Source organism: Arvicanthis niloticus, chromosome 15, assembly GCF_011762505.2.
Source record: "Arvicanthis niloticus isolate mArvNil1 chromosome 15, mArvNil1.pat.X, whole genome shotgun sequence".
NCBI lineage: Eukaryota > Metazoa > Chordata > Mammalia > Rodentia > Muridae > Arvicanthis > Arvicanthis niloticus.
The window spans coordinates 45,554,974-45,569,338 of record NC_047672.1 but is presented as its reverse complement, the minus strand read 5'-3'; positions in this window follow the sequence as shown (position 1 = coordinate 45,569,338).

Below are 14,365 nucleotides of genomic sequence, written 5' to 3'. Positions count from 1 at the left end.
GCTCTTTACAGAATGCAGTTAGGGGTAGAAAATTCATGGTATTTCATGCCTACTTATATGCTTTTCATGTGAAAAGATAGAGTATAATAAAAGTCGAGGATTATTCATGTTAATTTATTATATTTTGCTGATACAGTCACATCAAGGGCTTAAGAAATATCCTTCAACAGTAGTACAAATGAAGTCAGGGTGGTTTAGGACATGGTGAATAAATGCTCTCCTTCTTGCTGCTTCTAATGACACTTCATTTAGAAATACAACGTCTTGCATTTGGATAATTCAGAGTTAGACTTCTTCAGGGAAAGAACACATAAAATGGAGTGGACTCATTTTTTAATAAAAGAGTCCACCATTTAAAATCTGCTCCATATCCCCGGTCAATGTATTCCAGGTATGAGGGATAGATGTTAATTATTTTTTATGACCAATGTCAAAATATGGTTGATTTTTAAAAATTGTTAGTTTATTTTTAATTTTTGAGATTATCACATGTATTTCCCTCTTCCCTTTCTTCCCTCCAAACCATCCCAAATACCACATTGCTTACTTTCAAATTCATGATCTCTTTTTACATTAATTGTTGTTACATATACACATTTATATACATATATATTTCTAAATAAATAAATCCAACCTACACTCTCTATATTATTTCTTTGAGCAGCTACTTTTAGAAAAAAAGAATTTGATTTAGTTTAATACACTTTTCAAGCATGTACAGAACAAGGGCTTTTATTTCATTTTGCTTGAATAAATTCAGTCTTTGATATTATAATTGGGGCAATTTATATTTAAAGAAGACAATAAAATATGAGTTATTTTTTCACTAAAATTAATTGTTAAAGTACCAACTCTTATATGAATCAACAAAAGAATACTTAATATTTATATACACAAACATTCGGTGGACTGGGAGCAGGGTTACAATAAAGCCAATACCCAGGAAATTGGTGATAAATTTGGTATTTTGAAAAATCACAGTTGAAATATCAACTTATAAAACTTATAAAACAGTTGAAGTCAATAGGTAATTCAGAACAAATGAGGGGTGTTAATAATAAACAGAGAAAAATCTAAGGGAGAAAAACCTTATACAAATGTTTAAATGGCAGGCATCAAAAAGTGGGGCCATGCTTAGGAGTCAAGAAGAAGTTGCAATGGTGGCGCACGCCTTTAATCCCAGCACTTGGAAGGCAGAGGCAGGCGGATTTCTGAGTTCGAGGCCAGCCTGGTCTACAGAGTGTGTTCCAGGACAGCCAGGGCTACACAGAGAAATCCTGTCTCAAAAACAAAAGAAGAAGAAGAAGAAGAAGAAGAAGAAGAAGAAGAAGAAGAAGAAGAAGAAGAAGAAGAAGAAGAAGAAGAAGAAGAAGAAGAAGAAGAAGAAGAAGAAGAAGAAGAAGTAGTAGTAGTAGTAGTTACGGTAAAATAGCAGGGAAAGAATGTGGTTGGTTGACCTGAAGAGGGGGCAGAGAGAGGCAGATTCAAGAATAAGGTGTAAGAAGCATGGACTGTCTCTGCTAGCTGTGCTTAGTCTGTATTTAACATTATTCATATACAGCTACATATATGCATATGCACATATTAACATATATGTTATGTATGCTACATATGCAGCTGAAGCCATGGGTCCCTCCATGGGAGCTCTGGGGGGGGGTCTGGTTGTTTGATACTGTTGTTCTTTTTATGGGATTGCAAACCCCTCAGCTCCTTCAGTCCTTTCTCTGACTTCTTCATTGGAGTCCCTGTACTCAGTCCAATGGTTGGCTGGCAAAGCCTCTCAGCAGACAGCTATATCAGGCTCCTGTAGCAGAAGATGGCCTTATCTGGCATCAATGGGAGGAGAGACCCTTGGTTCTGTGAAGGCTCGATGCCCCAGTGTAGGAGAATGCAAGGGTGTCGGGGGGAGCATTGTCATAGAAGCAGGGGAGGGCAGACAGGATAGAGGTTTGCAGAGGGGAAACCTGGAAAGAGGATAACATTTAGAATGTAAATAAATATCCAATTAAAAAATTATTCATCTCTACTTGCCTCTTTGCCTCCCCAGCTCCTTTCTCTCTTCCAACCCCTTCACCCTTCCTACTCTTTCTCTCTCTGTTTACTGTTTTCTGGTTCTCTTCCCCCTTCCCACATTCTTCCTTCCCTCTTCCACTTTCCTTTACTTCCTCACCCGTCTCTTCACTTCTGATTTTGCATTTGGTACCCTCAATGCACAACTGAAGTTACATATGTTTTAAATCCCTCAGGTCACAGCATTTATTTGGTAAAAAATGAAAATTGATGAGTAAAAGTGATTTATTGTTGGGGCAGTGAATGGTCTAGCCTCAGTTGCATACAAGGTTCATTTTACCGTGTCCTGGAGGAATGAATGGAAACCAGTCTTTTGGATGAAAATGCAGAAATTCTTTCTTACCCACTAGCCTTCTAAATCACTTGAGATTTTTTTTGCACATGTAACATGAAACCACCTAAACATTTAAAGGGAGTGGATACTTATTGATCTTACAGTCAATAACAGTTTGTTAACTGTGCACTTCTTGTAGCTTCACTAATAATCATAGGACACAAAGATAACTTTTATATAGATATTTATTGTTAATTATATGTGTGTGTGTGTTTGTGTGTGTCTAAGTGTGAATTTTGCCCAAGCACTACGTTTGTACAGACGGTATTGGATCCCTTGGATCCCTTGAACTGAAGTTACAGGTAGCTGTGAAGCACCTTCCATGGCGGTGAGAACTGAACTCTGGTTCTCTGTAAGAGCACTATGTGAGCATAACTGTTGAACCATCTCCCCAGCTCTAAATATCATTATTCTAACGGAAGGATCTGAAACTCAAAAATGAAGTTTCTCCAGAGTCATGAAGGGAGTAGTAAACTCCAGATTTACGGCATCTTCCTCACTCTAAACCATCCCATTGACATATGGAAGAGATAGGAAGAGATAGAATATTAATAAGAAGATTCCACTGTGAGAGTGGGAAGAAGGGAGAGAGAAGCAGTCTGGAGAGTGGTAGGTACAGAATAGAAACATCAAGGATAAAGTTTTAAGAAGAAAAATATCCATTCTTCCTGAATATAAATCAATAAACTAGAAACAACAGTGTCTGGAGAGATGGCTCAGCAATTAAAAGGACATGTTGCTCTTGTAGGGGATCAGAGTACAGCTCCCAGCATCCAACCATATTGGGTAATTCCATGTGTCCTACAACTTTAGCATCAGGAGATCATGAAACACATATTATTGCACACTGCTTACAATAATTTAAAATTTTTTAAGTCAGGAAAATGAAATATGGACTTTCAATAAAGTAGCATTTAAGTAAAGACAACTGTATGTTAAAGTGAACGCCATAAACTGCAGTGTTCATGCAATATAGTACTAGAATGAAGCAGAAAGACTGAAGCCAAATTTATTTCTTCTACCTAAAAAGTTGATCTTATGTTGTTAATATTTTTAGATATAGAAAATGTGATGATCTCTTAATAATTATACAATACTGTCTCTAACTCTCACTTGACATTTCTTGTATTTACTTGTATTATAATTACCTTAGAACATATTTTTATTAAATTATAACATAACTGAGTGAACTTTGCACAATTGACTATATTGCATCACATCAATAGCTGTTGAATAACAAATCCAATCACAAACTCATCATAGAAATTTTGGTGTCTAGAGGATGACTTTATTACTATCAATTTTAAATGGCTCACTATTATGAAGTAGTAAAAGGAAAAGATTCAGAAAGTCAATCCTCAAGCCAAACGGTTACAGGGAAGATAGGCACACTGGCCCTGGCCATGCCAACAAGTACATTTAAATGTAATTTCTTTCTTAAAGTCAGTAATGGTGATATCACTCCTAAAGAGAAGATAAAATTCTCTTTAAATTTTTAAAAACACAAATTTTCCTTTCCCGTTATTCTAGGTGTTACTTATACCCTATTTTCCCCTTTGTACTTCATCTCCTCCTTCTCTACATGGCAAGTATATTTGTGGAGGTAAATTGTTTACTATATCACACACACACACACACACACACACACATATGTATATATATCATATTTTAATATATAGCAAACATTTGAAATTTTGAACAAAAATGTATATAAAAGAACATGAGGACATAAAGATAAAATTGACATTTTTTTTACCATGTGCTTTAGCCATTCTTAGTTTCTCGACTCTCACCTTGCACAAGTGTTAGTGACAAAGCAAGGTAAACTATTTTCCTTAATCTTCTTGAACCTTACAACTAAGCAATATAGCAACTACACATTTACATTCAACATAACAATATCTTACCAAGCCAAAGTGAGGATATTGTGGCTGAGTTTGAAACTTAAGACAAAAATGATGACAACAATTTTGAACATCTTAAAAATATTTTTCTCATGAAAAATTAGGTGATTCTAAAACATCTGATTAGAAATCCTCTCGTCTGTTACAGATCTTCATCATGTTCACTGTGAGCATTAAGTTCAAATCACATTATCTATCTTTGTGTAAATGCCTTCATGCAGATAATTCCTGAATATCCTACACGTGTAAGTCTTGGAATCCATTTTCTGGAACTAACCCATTGTTTCTCACTGGAAAAGATATCACTCATTGCTAGGTAATTCATTTTGCTGCCTCTTTTTCTTACAGGGTAAAACATTTTAGACACTTTTAAAGAATCAGTGTTGAAAAAATTAAAATGGTAATAAATGGTAGAAAACTCTTTGGGGATACACACAGTTTGATATTAGAAAGATCGGTATGTTGTAGTTTATTTAACATTATTAATTTTAGTTTCATCATAAATGAAACATAACACACTGGATCCTTCAAAGGCTTAGAAATAAAGCATATATATCTAACACAGTTCTAACCTCAAAACAGTAAATGTCACCTATAATTTTAGATAATTATTGCTTCTATAGGTCTGTACCATGCTTAATGAGAAACACACTAAGTTGCTGCCTTTTGAATAGTTGAATCTCTTCAACCAGATTTTAGTTTACTCACTCTGCCATCAACTAAAGACACCATTTCCCTTGGATGCCATATAGTTGACTACAAATGACATACAAGCACTCTGAACCTAGAACATTACTTCTATTTTCAAATAAGAACAGGAACTCCACAGTAGAAAAGCATGGAGAACACTGTTTTGTTTTGTTTTTTTTTAAGTTGACTGAATGTCTGCAGATGTGGTGGAACTAACCAAATTAAAGCTATATTCACCATACACCATATTGCTATCTGAGATGTGAGGAAAGTCCTTTAAAAGAAAAATAAGTGAAAAAAAATGACCTCACCAATAAGCATAGTTTTTCTGTTAATTGAAGGGGAGTCATTTTTAGTTTCTAGCATTGAATTTTCTCTGTGGCTCTAATGACCAATGTATCCTTTTTAATATTTGTTAAAAATCTTTATTAACATTGCTGATTGCTGCTAAAGTGAGCTCATAGAATTGTTACATAGTTGTTGTTCAATGGTAAAAATCCTGTAAAACCCTGGGGTCAATGAATAGTCCATGAGAGAGGAAGATGGTGAGGGAAGAAGAGGAAAGTGAGACAGGGAAGGGGTGAAGGAGGGAGAGATAGAGAGAGACAGAAAGAAAGAGACAGGGACAGAGGAGTCTTTTACTTTCTAAACCTGTGGAATAAGCATCAGCACCATGTTGCAATCTTGTCAACCATAATGTTCCTTTAAATTATTTATATCAGGGTCTTCACATTTTGCTTGTTGGTCTGTTAATTGTTGATTCTATGGACCAAATTTCTTTGTATGAGATTTTTGTCATTTGTTGAAGGACTTAGATGTGTAGGGCCATTGAAAAGTAGCTCTTTTCCCCCACTAATTTTATTTATTCACTTTACATCCTGATCGCTACTCCCCCCACCCACCGACCCCCCCACCCCCGGTCCACCTTATTACACAGTCCCTCCCTCCCTTTGTCCCTCCCTGCCTCCCTCCTCTCCTTCTCCTCTGAGACAGTGGAGGGCCCTCTGGGGTATCCTCCCAGGGTGACACATTAATTCTCTAGGCAGGAATAGGCCTATCTTCTCCCACTGAGGCCAGGCAAGGCATCTACAGATAGGAAACAGCTTCAGGGACAGCCTCCCTGTGAGTTGTTAGGGAACTCACATGAAGCCCGAGCTGCACATGTGCTACATATGTACAGGAAGCCTAGGTGTATGATCTTTGGTTAGTTGTTAAGTTTCTGAAAGGTCCCAAGGCTCCAAGTTAGTTGACTTTGGGTCTTCCTGTGGAATTCCTATCCCCTCCAGCTATTCCATAATATTCCCAGAGCTCAGTCCAATGTTTCAGTGTAGGCCCCTCTATTTCAGTCAGCTGCTGCATGGAGCCTTTCAGAGGACAGTTATTATAAGCTCCTGTCTGCAAGAAGACAGAGTATGTAGCTCTTTTACTTGGTGGATTGGGTTTGACTTAGTTTGTGGTTGAGGGCTTTTCATTCTCTTGGTTACAAGATATTATTTATTCCATACCTCTTTTGTCCCACAATTTACATGTAATCATAATTTAAGTAACTTAAATTACAGCTTCCTTTAAGACCTTAGATCCCTGTCATGGCCACCACCACTATCATGCCCTAGCCCCCTCCCTCTCGTTCCATTCCTTGCTCTAGCTTGAAGCAGAGATACTGGAACTCCATTTTCTAGCTCACAAGCCCAGTAGTCATTTCGACAGTCACGCATCCCTACTTGAAATTTTCTTCTTTTTCAGTCTGATAAAATGTTCATTTGTTGTTCAGCTTTGTTATACTATGGTTAGTTTTTTTCTGTTTGGTTTTTATTGTTGTTTACTCTTCACTACTAAATTTTTGAACAGAGGCTTGTTTCAAAGCACCATATAGCAGAACACCCTGACCCAATAATCCTAGGATCTTACATTGTCAAGAAGCCTTTATATTGATTTATAGTATGCAAACAGGCTAAATATTCTTACATATCTCCCACTGAGTCAATTCCCACTTAGTCAAATGTTCTCAGATTCTGTTATGCCTGAGAGTCATTACATGGCCTTATTATTAAAGAGTTCCAAATTCTATCTCCAGAAATTATGATTAAGCATGATGTGGAGGGGTAAAGTACAACAGATGAGAAAGCTACAGGTTTAAGTGACTTGACTTGTTCTAAGAATGGGAAGTCAGTAGGCTCTCAGAACTTAATAGTTGTAGTACATTAAATTCAAGTGTTGTAAAGGATTGGATGTGGTTGCAGAGAAATCGATTCCTGCACATTGTTCAGTTATCTGTGTACCTTTCTAAATTATAGGACATTTTGTAAAGAAAGAAAGATGAGAAAACAGACTCCAGTAAATACAGAGCCAACATGAGCCATCAAGAGCAAAGCCAGAACCTTAGTTGACTACCAGATCAACAAGATCTTAAATAAAACAGAAAAAAAAAACCTTCCGTGAGTTTAATATTTTAATTAAGCACCTTAATATAAGTTTGTACTGAATGCATTTTCAAATATTCCAGAAATTCCCATGATGACTAGGAAAGGCCGAAGAGGAATATGCCACTTAAAACTATTCTAAGAAATAATCACCTGTGGGAATTCATAAAAAAATGTGGATGGATTAAGGTGTCAAATTTATACTGGAAGGGACTTGGCTAATAACTGGCTTAATGACAATGCTGTGAAACAATAAAGAAACAGACAAAGAAATAGTTGATGAATTCTTCACCGTATTGATGTAGAAGTGCTGAGCTACCATGGGGGAACGTGGGGGTAATTGCAAAGCCTTCTCATCCATTCATATGTCACTCCATGTTTTGAATTATAAAGTATTTAAATCGTGTTCAAGGTCTTCTGTCTTAGACTGGCCAAAGAGATCTGTACTTTTACTATGAAGCAGTGTTACCCAGAATGGATTTAAAACCTGGATAGTCATTATAACTAGGAAAAAGTTTAAAGACACTTGCAGGATATTTGGCATAATTCTAACACCTCTGTGGATGTTCTAACTTTGCATAGTGAGATTATGAATTTAAAGAATGCAGCTCTTATTGAGCTTTGATGCTGCAGATACTGCTGATAAAATTATACATGGCTTGAGGTCAGTATTGCCATTTTGGTCAAGATTCAAGAATGGCATATATAGCTTGATCATGCTAGCCCTTTTTGTCCTGGGAATACTTATTCCTGCCCATCATGTTAAAGCTTGTCTTTGATAATATCAACATGTTGGCAGCCAAAGAACATGACTTGAAACTGAAAATGGACCCCCAGACAGAGTTATTAATTTAACAGGCTGGTAATCCAAGGACAGATAGGATTCTGCACGGAGCCTTACCACCCTAAGATAGAATGCATTGCTTTTAATAATGTTTATTCTGCAACAGGTGAGGAAGGCATTCTTGTCAGAATGACCTAAGACAGGTTCAGTCTTGTTTAGGAAATAAAAAGCAGGGAGATGTGGAGAGATTTTGGGGCTGCTTGGCAGGAATCTGACATTGGCCAAGGACAAAGACATTAGGCTAGAACAAAGAAGTAATTTCAGGCAGGAATCTAAATCTTAGACTAGAACAAAGAAGTAGGCTTCAGGCATGAAAGTGACTTTGGGCTAGAACAGGGAAGTAGATGCAGATATTTGGGTCATCCTGATAAGTCATTAGAAACAGTGGTCATAGGAGTTATTACGGACTTTGTTTATTGCCTTGCTTGTTCTTTGACTATTTGTGTTTATTGTCTTGTTTGTTCCTTGACTATTTGCATCTATTGAATTGCTAGACCCTCAACTTAGAACTGACCTTAATACTTGAGTGTAACTAAAATGGTATAAAAGCAAAAAGGAGGAGGGGAGATGGAATAGGAGTTGCAGAGGGATGAGGAAAGGGGATAACATCAGAAATGTAATAAACAAAATATCCAATAAATTTTAAAAAAGGAAAAAAATGAAAATCAGATAAATATATGTTTCTCTGAATTTGTGAATGTAGGGGTCCTTTCTCAAAAAGTGTAAAAAGGCTCAGAAACTGGCTCTTGTCTATTCTCTTAGTAAAATAGATATTGGATGCTGTGAAATGTCACCATGACTACCACTCTAAACTTTACCCAGAAAGCTATCTCTCCAGGCAACCTTACTGAAATTTCTAAGCCCTTATAAGTACCTTGCATTTCAAACTTGTCTACAATCCTAATTCCAGAGAGTCCAATTTGTTACTTGCAAATTCTGGAAATTGTACCAGAGAAGTAAAGTCCTAGAAAAGAAAGAGTGATGGTTTCAATATGTTACCAAAGAACATGTATTGAATATTTAATTCTCAATGTAACACTTGGAAATTCCAAGATGATATATTTAAAAGAGAATTAAATCACACCTCAAGAATCGAGTGGATTTGTTACTGGGAGAACAGTTTCCAGGACAAAAGAATATACTTTTCTCCATCCATACTTAAGAGAATTTCTTCAGAAGTCCATTCAAGATGCTCTCTACCTTGGGAACTAGTATGGTGCCCTGATGTTATTCTTTTAGCCACTAATGTTCTTTCTTGGACCATCTGTCTCCCACCCTGTTTTGCACCATACTGTGATGTGATCAGTCCACAGCAAATGGTTGAGCCATTATCTAGTCCCACATTCATTCAAAATGTAAAGTAGCATAAAGCTGATCTTGGGGCTAGAAAGATGGCTTAGGAATTTAGAATAAGTATTCAAAATCAGTTCCCAAAATGGACATCTTTAAATGTATTTTTGACAGATGTAATTTTCATTTTGGGGGCTTACTGATGAGTGAGCTCACCCTTTCTAGCTCTTTCTCAACTCTGGATGTCTGGTTCAACTCAGCTGTTCTGTTCCAAACTCCTCTCTAAGCTTACTGATTCAATATGGCTTCCCTAGCTTCTGATTTCTGACTGAATTGCTTTGCTTGGTCTCAAACTAACTGGCAATCTGTTCTAATCTTCTGGCTCCTCATTCTCTAGCCTGATGTGTCTTCACCTGCAACCTGTCTCTGTAAAGCTGTCCTGGTAAAACTGCTTCTCTCTCTCTCTCTCTCTCTCTCTCTCTCTCTCTCTCTCTCTCTCTCTCTCTCTCCCTCTCTCTCTCTCTCCCTCTCCCTCTCTCTCTGTCTCTCTCTCTGTCTCTCTCTCTCTCTCTCTCTCTCTCTCTCTCTCTCTCTCTGTCTCTCTCTCTCTCTCTCTCTCTCTGTCTCTCTCTCTCTGTCTCTCTCTCTCTCTCTCTGTGTGTGTGTGTGTGTGTGTGTGTGTGTGTGTGTATGTTGCTCTCCTAAGTTGTCTCTATTTACAGTTTTCTTATGAGAGTTGGGCATATTTTATCTTTGGCTCATTCTGTCCAATCTTTCTCTGATTCATACCTTTGTCTGTCGTCAATTAGATATTACTTTCAAAGGAGGCTGCTTCCTTCTACAAATTAACTTTACTTTCATTGTTTAGGATTAGTTTGTTTTAAGTGTGTGTCTATATTCCAGCCAAAGGTATTAAAGGGTATCATTCCAGCCAAATCATAGAAGGTATTTAGATGTGATCCTTTTCAGAGCAGCAATGTTGCATAATTAAAATTCTCCTACAGAAATGTATTTATTAAGAAACTTCCTGATTTTCAGTGAAGTGTGTGTGTGTGTGTGTGTGTGTGTGTGTGTGTGTGTGTGTGTCATTACAAGGTTCTCTTGAGAATGGAAGGATTGGATTAGCACAAAATTGGGAGTCACGGGTAATAATGAAGGTGCAAGCTGACAGGTAACTCATTGTTACTCTCAAGCTGTGCTCAGAGACAGCTCTCAGGTTTGTCTTCTTTCTCTTCTCTCTGTCTCTCTCTGTCTGTCTCTGTCTCATTCTCTGTCTCTGTCTCTGTCTCTCTCTCCCCCCTCCCCAGGTTTTTTCTTATGTTTTCTATCTCCGATTTCTCTGTGTCATGTTTTCTCTCTCTCACTCTCAGGTTTCTCTTTCATGATTTTTCTCTGAGGTTTTCCTTCTATTATGTTTTTTCCCTCTCAGTTCACCTTAGTCTTTTATTGATTACACACATCCTTGTTATACAGTACTACATAATCAAAAACCTTTTCATTATTTTACTGAAGCCATTTGGTTTTGTTGAAAAAAATGTAATTACTCCATCAGAAAGCACAATGCACATACAAAATCACAATTTACTGTCTGCTAAAGCATGTTATATGCTAATATTAACTCTCAGAAAAACCTCCAAATTATAGATTATCTAGGCATAAACTTGTGGTTACAGTGTTAAAATAGTGCTAAACAGATCAGGGTAATGTTAATATTTTAAACTTGTCTTAAATGTGCAAAAATCTCTTTATTCAACTCATACGAATATCTATTTGTACACTGCTTCTCAAACTCTTTTGCATGTGCAATATTAATTCGTCTTGCAGCTACACCTAGGACTCCTCCATAAGCTCAAATTCTATCTCTTAGAACTTGTACCCTAATTTCCTTAGGCAAGCAATACCAGGGAGTCAAATTAGTATGTTCCAATCTTCCCAGGAAGGCAAATTCCCTAATTCAGTATGCCAAGCTATTTCTTCTTCTATTTTATCCCTTGTGTTTTCTATGAACATCCCTATGCTTAGTGACCCTGACCAAGTGTTCCTTTTCCTTGGAGGTCTTCAATTCTCTTGACTACAAAAAATTCAGGTTTTTCAAAAACATTTCCTGCTCCAAATATTTCCTGGTTCAATTAAATCAACATGAGTTGGCAAAATTTTCCCAGAATACAACTGAGGCAGTCAGCCTCCACATCCAGAACCCCTTGTCTGGTTATACCTGGGTTGATTGTTTGAATGGCTAAGGCCAGTGTAGTTCTTTACTATCCTCAAAGCCATTTCCTTCTCTAATAATAATGCCCTTTATCCGTTTCCCAGAAAATTTCATGAAAGTTGTATTTGAGGATAAATATGATATAGCAAAAGGCAAAAGAGTTAAGCATAAAAGAAAGAACAAAGCCATCTGTATTCTAGAAAACCAGAGGTGTATTATTCTGGTTGACCATAAACCCACAGCTGAAACTGTGTCACTCAGCTGTGTTGGCAACCATGTTGCATCCAACATGTATGTGTTTGTGTGTATACATAAATACACACACACACACACACACACACACACACACACACACACACACAATTTCAGTAATAATCATTCTGGAGGACAATTAGGTCTTCTCCATATAGCTTTCCAATATGGAGAATTATGACAGAATCTTTTAGATCACAGAAGTATAATGTCTTTTGTTATAAAACAAATGCAATCTTAGCACCTTGCTGTCCTACTGTAAACATATGATTTTTATTAAAATAAAATCAAATATTTAAACATTTCTTTGCAAAACTGTATTAGTTATGACCTGTAATATGGCCATAGTTCTAAATTTCTTCTAAACACAAGGTATCCACTGTGTCAGACTTCATGATGACTTCACAATATGGGCAAATGCTCACCAGAAATCATAAGGTGCTTTCTTATAAAGTCAGCAATTACATCATACAAAAAGCTATTACATACTAAGTCATCTCAACAGCTCAGAATGAGCATAATAGAAAAAAGGTGAGTGGGTCAAATACACTCAGTTCTGTAGATGTCTTGCTAATATTTAAGCAATATTTTCAAGAGATTTTATTTTCATAGACTGTTAGCACTAGAAAGAACATCAATAGGCTCACAGACTGACTTTGTCCTTTGCTTCCCATTTTACAGATCATAGTAAATCATAGAAAATGATTAAATATTTCTTTTCAGAGACCTAAGGGACTCGGTGGTTCACAACTACCTATATTTCTATCTCCAGGGGATTTAACACTCCTTCCTAGTTTCTTAGTGCACCTGAACAGAAATGATGTTGACTCACAGAAACGTACAAACAAATGAATATTCCAACATATTTTTATAATAAAATTCTACTCATATATGGGTTTAAGTTAATAATTTGCTTTTGAAACATTTTTTGGAGTTTTACTTGAAACGATTTATTTTTAAAAGTTTATCCCGTAAATTTGCAATGTTTCAATAGACAATGCTTATAGAAACAGTTCTCTAATCCTTTTGAAGGAGGGTTGGACAGCTTTTTCACAGAGGTTGCATATCAGATATTCTATACATCATATATTTATGTTATAACTCATAACAGTAACAAAATTGCAGTTATAAAGTAGCAACAAAGTAATTTTATTGTGAAGGTCACATCAACATGAAGAACTTTATTATTAAGTTGCAGCTTTAGTAAACAGCTATAACATTAGGAAGGTTAAGAACCACTGGTTTACAGCAACCACTATTTGAGCAATACTCAGGAAACTGCCTCCTGGTCAACTTTGAGCATGGCTGTGAGATATATGTTTTCATTGCTCATCAACTTAGAGTTTGGAAACTCTGTAGCTGCATGGCATTATGACAACTTTCAGCTGCCTGAGAAGTTAAAATAGAAAGGCATGTGATATAAAAGGCTATTGGAGTGAGGGATAGAAGTGAAGGTTTGACTGTGAGTTTAAACTGATATGGGAGCCAGAAATCGACCTAGCGATTGTACAAATAAAAAAAAAAAAAAAAAAAGAGGACTAGGAGCCATCTTATATTTTATCTTCAGTGCTCATTTGCACATTCACAGAGTCTGGTCATTTTGAATCCACCTGGATTACACTGACCTATATGGGCTTGAATTTGACACATAAGCCTTGTACACCTGAGGTATATAAGGTCACATTTTTTTCTGTAAAGAATTGTGTTTCCTTGAACTTTTGTATTTTTTAATATTTACCTTTTAATTATTCATATCTGTGTGGAAAGGGGTGGGTACATATTCATGAGCTCAGATGGCTTTGAAGGCCAGAGGCATCAGATATTCCTCGTGCTCAACTTAAAGGCTATTGTGAGCTTCTTTAGATACACATGGTGTGTATATAGGAAATTTAATCTAGCAACAGGATAACTTTTGTAAGGGATCACATGCAAAGACCTTTTAGGTATGTGTGATTTGGCTGGAATAACAAATCTTTAATCCCTCTGGCTGGAATACAGAGACAGCCTTAATATACATCCTTAATCACAAACAATGAAGATAAAATTAGTTTATGGAAGGAAGCAGTCATGCTTGAACGTGATGTCTAATTGAATGGTGAAGGAAATGATGAATCTGGGAAAAATTTGACAGAATGAGTCAGAGATAAGATATACCCAACTCTCATAAGAAAACTGGAAAGAATAGCAACTTAGGAGAGCAACCATACATACACACAGACATACACAAAGAGAGAGACAGAGAAAAAGAGATGGAGAGACAGGGAGGGAGGGAAGGAGAGAAAGAAAGAGAGAGTGAGAGAGAGGGAGAGAGAGAGAGAGAGAGAGAGAGAGAGAGAGAGAGAGAGAGAGAGA